Raw genomic sequence first — 6,605 nt, 5'->3', positions numbered from 1 at the left:
CCTGGAGGAATTTCCCAAGCTGGAGAAGGAAACCTTGCATGGCAAAATCCTACACTTAGGTGCAAAAAATCAAAGATATAGAATGGGAGGGACTTGGCTTGACAGCAGCACATGTGAAAGGGATCTGGGTGTTCTGGTTGATCACAAGCTAAACATGAGCCTGCAGTGCGATGTGGCTGCGAAGAAAGCGAATGCAATCTTAGGGTGCATTCACAGAAGCATTGTGTCCAGATCACGGGAGGCGATAGTTCCACTCTATTCCGCTATGGTCAGGCCCCACCTGGAGTCCTGTGTCCAGTTTTGGGAACCACATTTTAGGAAGGATGTTGACAAGCTCGAGCGTGTCCAGAAGAGGGCAAGCAGGATGGTGAGAGGGTTGAAATCCAAGTCTTAGGAGGAAAGGCTGAGAGTCTCGGGTCTGTTTAGCCTGGGAAAGAGAAGGCTTAGAGGGGACAGGATTGCAGCCTTCCAGTATCCGAAGGGCTGTCATGTAGAAGATGGAGCAGATCTCTTCTCTCTTGCTCCGGATTGCAAGACTAGGTCTAATGGGTGGAAATTACAAGGGAGTCGATACCGGCTAAATATCAGGAGAGACTTCCTAACTGTAAGAGTGGTGGAGCAGTGGAACAGACTGCCTCGGGAGGGGGTGGAGGCTCCTTCGCTGGACGTTTTCAAGCGGAGCCTGGACGACCATCTTTCGGATATGTTGTAGGGCTCTCGGCTGTGCTCCTGCAGAGTGCAGGGGGTTGGACTAGATGACCTGCAAGGTCCCTTCCAACTCTAACCTTCTATGGTTCCTACCCCTCTGGGCAGTCAAGCGACTTCCCTCTGCATCAGGACCCTCCACCCGGCGGTTTCACCATCCTCCGTGCCTCTTCCTCCTCCTCGTGGGTCATTCACTACTCTCTTTCCTTCCGCTTTTCAAGCTACAACCAGACATTAGCAGCTTATAAAATTGTCGGCTTGTCGGAAAGCTTGTTAATCTCACGCAGGCTCCCCCTGGAAATGTTTACAATAATCGTTCCCAGTCTCCGCACGAGGATTTCTATTATGGAGAGGCAGGCGGCCGATGCGAGGAGAGCCCGGGGGCGGCACGTAGAGGGAATGGTTGCAGTCGCCCTGGATCCCAGCTTTAATTATCTGCAAATCTGGTGGGGTGGAGAAGAGCTCCGCCGCCCCCCCCCCCCCCGCCCCGCAGGGTTTTCAAGGAAAGAGACGTTCGGAGGTGAACACCTGAAGCTGCCTTCTACTGAAGCAGATCACTGACCCATCAAAGTCAGGATTGTCTACTCAGACTGGCAGCAGCTCTCCAGCGTCTCAGGCAAAGGATATGTCACATCACCTACGACCTGGTCCATTTAACTGGTAATGCCGGGCATTGAACCTGGGGCCTTCTGCATGCCAAGCAGAGGCTCTTCCACTCAGCCACAGCCCCTCCTCACAGCTCTCCAGGGTCTCAGGCGGAGGTCTTTCACATCACCTCCTGCCTGGTCCTTTTTAACTGGAGATGCTGGGGATTGAACCTGGGACCTCCTGCATGACAAGCAGAGGCTCTGCCACTGAGCGACAGACCCTCTTTACAGCTCTCCAGGGTCTCAGCCAGAGGTCTTTCACATCACCTGCTGCCTGGTCCTATTTAACTGGAGATGCCGGGGATTGAACCTGGGACCTTCTGCATGACAAGCAGAGGCTCTGCCACTGAGCCACGGCCCCTTTTTACAGCTCTTCAGGGTCTCAGGCGGAGGTCTTTCCCATCACCTCCTGCCTGGTCCTTTTCAACTGGAGATGCTGGGGATTGAACCTGGGACCTTCTGCATGACAAGCAGAGGCTCTGCCACTGAGCCATAGCCCCTCTGCTTGACTGTGTAGCAACCCTGAAATTGTTGTCGAAGGCTTTCACGGTCCGAGTTCATTAGCTGCTGTAGTTCTTCCGGGTTGTATGGCCATGGTCTGGGCATTGCAGGACCTTATGTTTCACACAGAATGTACAGTAGAACACACTGACGCTGGCATTGCAAGTTTTGAGCATGGGCAACGTGTGTGTGTATGTCCCATGCAGTCAGCTGCGACTCAACCACGCTTTGCACAGGGCTGCAGTTTGTACGGGGGCAGAGTCCTCTGGCAGAAGCTCCAGAGACAGTTCTTAGCCTTGTGCCTTAAATTGAGGGGTTTTTTTGTATTTTTGCTGATGCCCTACGGCCAAAGCAGAATCCCAAGACCATGGCCACAAAACCCAGAAAATCTGCAAAAGCTAAACCTGGAATTCCTTGGTGGTCTCCCATCCAAAAACTAGCCAGGGCGACCCTGCTTAGCTTCTGATATCTGATGATATCAGGCGACCCTGGGCCATCCAGGGCAGAGCTAAAGACATAGGCCCATTACACACCCACAGCTTACGACAGGGTTTCCGAGCAGTACACCTTTAAGCTTGACTTCGGATTCTGTGCCCACCTTAGGCACTACCCTTTTCCCTCCGGTGTATTTACTCTGCCGCTATGACCAGAAAAATGCACTTTTTCTCCATTGGGGAGGGAATGTCACATGTGACCAGTGTTCCCTCTAAGCTGAGCGGTTGCGAGCTAGCTCACAGTTTTTTTAGCCTCCGGCTCACACATTTCTGTCTTAACTCAGGAAGGGATGGCTCCAGAGCAAACTAATTTTTGCAACAGCCACGTCACTGGCTCACAACTTTAATGCCAGTAGCTCACAAAGTAGAATTTTTGCTCATATGACTCTACAGCTTAGAGGGAGCATTGCATGTGACCAGGGGTCATTTCGTAGAAAAAGAGGTGCAGGAGCTCATTAGCATAACCTATTAGCATAACTTATTTGCATATGCCACACCCCCTGACGTCACTGGAAGTCTGTCAGAAGGCAACACCCACCGCTCAGGCTCCACAGGACTGTTTTGGATTGCTAGCTATGGGGGGACGGGGATGTGCAGATCTTTCTTCACAGAGGAGGGAGAGCTTGTACCTGAACGGAAGGGAAAGGAGTTTGTAAGCCACTCTGAGACTCCTTCGGGTAGTGAAGGGCAGGGTATAAATCCAATCATCATCATCATTTTCTTCTTCTTCTTCTTTTTCCTCTTCTTCTTCTTCTCCTTCCACATCGCCTCCTGCACGTGATCACCTGCTTCTGCATGCTCCAAGTCCTGTTCCTGAAGACAGATCTCGGGAGCTGTTTGCAGTGTTATTCTGCAGTACGGGGAAATCAAGAGTGTGCAGTGCGCTCCTGCAGGAAATGACCCCAGCGTGTGATGTGTGGGGAGTGGCATCCAGATAACAACTTGCTCGTGGTCCCTGGCCCTAAAGCTATCTAGCTGTCCTTGACCACAAACAGGGCCTTTTCGGTCCTGGCCCTGGCCTGATACAACTCTCTGCCCAATACCATCAGGGCCCTGTGGGGCCTTATGCAACTCCGCAGGGCCTGTAAGGCAGAGACGTTCCACCAGGCTTTTGGTTGAGGACAACAACGGTTTCCATCCCAGCTGGCACCCATTCCCCCGCTCCAGCTGCTTCTCGTATCTGCCTTGCCTTCCTCTCCCCTGCCTGCATGGCCCAAGGTCACCCAGCTGGCTGCACGAAGAGGAGAAGTGGGGAAGGAAACCCGGTCCTCCAGATTACAGCCATGTAGGCTACGTGGGTCAACAAAGCTCCACTTTCTGATCAGTGCAAATCTTGCTTCCCAGGGTCGGCAGTTTCGTCAGGTAATATCGAGCAAAGTGGCCGGCCCCCAACGTGGATTATGAAAGCAGCCAAACTCTACCACCCCCATGCGAGGCAGGCATATCTGTAGGCTCAGGGGCCATCTCAAGTACGCAGGGGAAAATATTTGTAAATTAGCTTCAAGAAAAGGGGGGGCACCCCACTAAAACAGCCTGTGGAGGCCTGTGCACACTCCAGGAGGCACACAAAGTTAAGAACAGCTGAGTGCCAATTAAGGGGGTGGGGAACCTCAGCCTTCGGAAGGTCCTGAGCAATGCTCCCTCTAAGTTCTGGAGTCTTGTGAGCAAAAATTCTACTTTGTGGGCCACTTGCTCTGGAGCCATCCTTCCTGAGCTATGACAAAAATGTGTGAGCCGGAGGCTAACAAACAGTGAGCTAGGTCACACTCACTCAGCTTACAGGGAACCCTGAATGTAGTCAGCAGTCTAAAACTGGATCTATCAGTACATACCATCTGATCCGGTTGAAATGTGTTGTTAATGTTTTGTTTTATCTTGGTATGTTTTTATGAACGTTGTAGATCGCCCAGACACACTAACTCAGCTTAGAGGGAACACTAGTTCTGAGAGTCTGACTAATGCGGGAGGGGGAAATTTAAAATGGGGATCTCTTGGCTCAGGGCCAGCTCTCTTAACCACTTCCCTTCGCCAGCCACAGCTCATTCTGTCTGTGGCCACAGTCAATGTCTGTGCCTATGGTCTATGCTCTCCTGTGTCTGCCATATTGCAGCCAAGGGTTATTTCTGGGAAAGGGAGACAGGGCAGTGTGCCACGTATGCCAGAGAACAATGGTACTCTGGATAGGGTTGCCACCCTGCAGGTGGAGGGCTGGAGATCTCCCAGAATTACAGCTCATCTCCAGACATCAGAAGAGCCCTGCTGGGGCAGACCAGTGGCCCATCCAGTCCAGCATCCTGTCTCACACTGTCTCCGTTTCCAAGCCGAAGAGCCAGCGCTGTCTGAAGACGTTTCCGTGGTCATGTGGCCGGCATGACTAGACGCCGAGGCGCACGGAACGCTGTTACCTTCCCACCGAAGCGGTACCTATTTCTCCACTCGCAATTTCTTGCTTTCGAACTACCAGGTTGGCAGGAGCTGGGGCCAGAGACAGGAGCTCACTCCGTCACATGGCACTCGGGTCTCGAACTGCTGAACTACCAGCGCAGCGCAGCGTCTTAACCACTGAGCCACCGCGGCCCCTAATGAACCGGATCTACCTGACAACAAATTTAGAGTCCAATCTACCATTTCAGATCACCACGGCTGACCAACTGGATGGATCTACTTGAATAAATGGTAAGTTTACCTTCTCTGCAATATACTTCTTGGGGGATTTATGTACTGCACTCGGTATCGCCCGCCGATGAGTGGCCGAAACTCCGCTATATTAACCGAATATCCCGACTACGTTCCCTGTATCAGCCTCGGAATCGGTCCAGGAGTCACGCAGAAGCTGACACCTGGAGAAAAGCTCTTAATTTATGTCCGGCCTTTCTCCTGGGTGGCCGTGAATGGGAGCGGGGAGGGAGTGGGGGGGTCCTATCGGAAAGCCATCCATTTGCAGCAGAGAGGTCGTTGGGGGCCTCGCCTCCCGTCACTCAGGGCCGCTTTCTGCCTCGCCTAATTTATGGCCCCGGTATCGGCTGGGCTGCCCCCTCGTAAGCCTGAAAAATGGCTCCCTTTATTATTTTCGCTGAGCCCTGTTTCGCTTGTTTTGTCTCTCTTTGGAAAGGAGGAGAGCTTGGGGGGGGGGTTGCTCTCGCTTGGCCCCCCACCCTGCTGCTGAGCAAACATCGGAATCCATAACAGCCACCGCCGGATCCTGCCTCGGTTCTCAGCGAGAGAACATCAGAACATCGGAAGCTGTCCGACAGCTTGTCTCACACAGTGGCCAACCAGTTCCTTTGGAGGGCCAACAACATGGCAAGAAGAAGATGAAGGAGGAGGAGGAGGAGGGAGGAGGAGGAGATTGGATTTATACCCCACCCTTCACTACCCAATGGAGTCTCAGAGCGGCTTACAAACTCCTTTCCCTTCCCCTCCCCACAACAAACACCCTATGAGGTAGGTGGGGCTGAGAGCTCTTGACAAAAACGCTCTTTTTCAAGGACAGCTCTTATCAGAACTACGGCTTGCCCAAGGTCATCCAGCCAGGTGCAAGTGGAGGAGTGGGGAGTCAAACCTGGCTCTCCCAGATTAGAGTCCGTGCACTTAACCACAGAAGAAGAAGAAGAAGAAGAAGAAGAAGAAGAAGAAGAAGAAGAAGAAGAAGAAGAAGAAGAAGAAGAAGAAGAAGAAGAAGAAGAAGAAGAAGAAGAAGAAGAAGAAAGAAGGATTGGATTTATACCCTGCCCTTCACTACTCAAGGGAGTCTCAGAGCGGCTTCCAAACTCCTTTACCTTCCCCTCCCCACAACAGACACCCTGTGAGGTAGGCGGGGCAGAGAGAGCTCTTTCCAGAACTGCCCTTGAGAGAATCAAACCCGGTTCTCCCAGATTGTTCTGGGACCAAGCCCTACAATCAGTTGGGCACAGACACAGTTATTCTGCTGCATGGCAAATGTTTTCAGGCAGCCGGTTATCTTGGATCTCTTAAGATTCCCGGGTACCGAAGAATCACTGTAATGCTCTGTCTTCAGCCTTTAATGTTCTATCTGTCATCCTCTAATGCTCTACCTTCAGCCCTACTGGAAGGCAGACACCATCCTGTCCCGCTCCCTCAATGGCTTTGTCCATGTCTAATGGGAATAATAGAGTCCGTTGAACCCTTTCTGCTGCACTGCCCATCCTATAAGGACATCTAGTCCAACCCCCTTAGCTCAAAGGATGCTAAGTCCTGACGGAGCCGGCTCCACAAACGTGCTACCTGTGGAGGCGGG

General features: G+C 52.2%; 1 non-coding gene across 1 annotated transcript; it reads right to left on the bottom strand.

The window, feature by feature from the left end:
• Positions 1–1,641: 1,641 nt before the first annotated feature.
• On the bottom strand, positions 1,642–1,713 carry TRNAD-GUC. The gene has a single exon. It is a non-coding gene; the product is annotated as a tRNA-Asp (tRNA).
• Between the last annotated feature and the right edge of the window lie 4,892 nt (positions 1,714–6,605).

The sequence above is a fragment of the Gekko japonicus genome, unplaced genomic scaffold (genome assembly GCF_001447785.1).
Source record: "Gekko japonicus isolate JY-2015 unplaced genomic scaffold, Gekko_japonicus_V1.1 scaffold8070, whole genome shotgun sequence".
NCBI lineage: Eukaryota > Metazoa > Chordata > Lepidosauria > Squamata > Gekkonidae > Gekko > Gekko japonicus.
The sequence above is the reverse complement of the archived record's forward strand: the minus strand, read 5'-3'. Positions and strand labels throughout refer to the sequence as shown.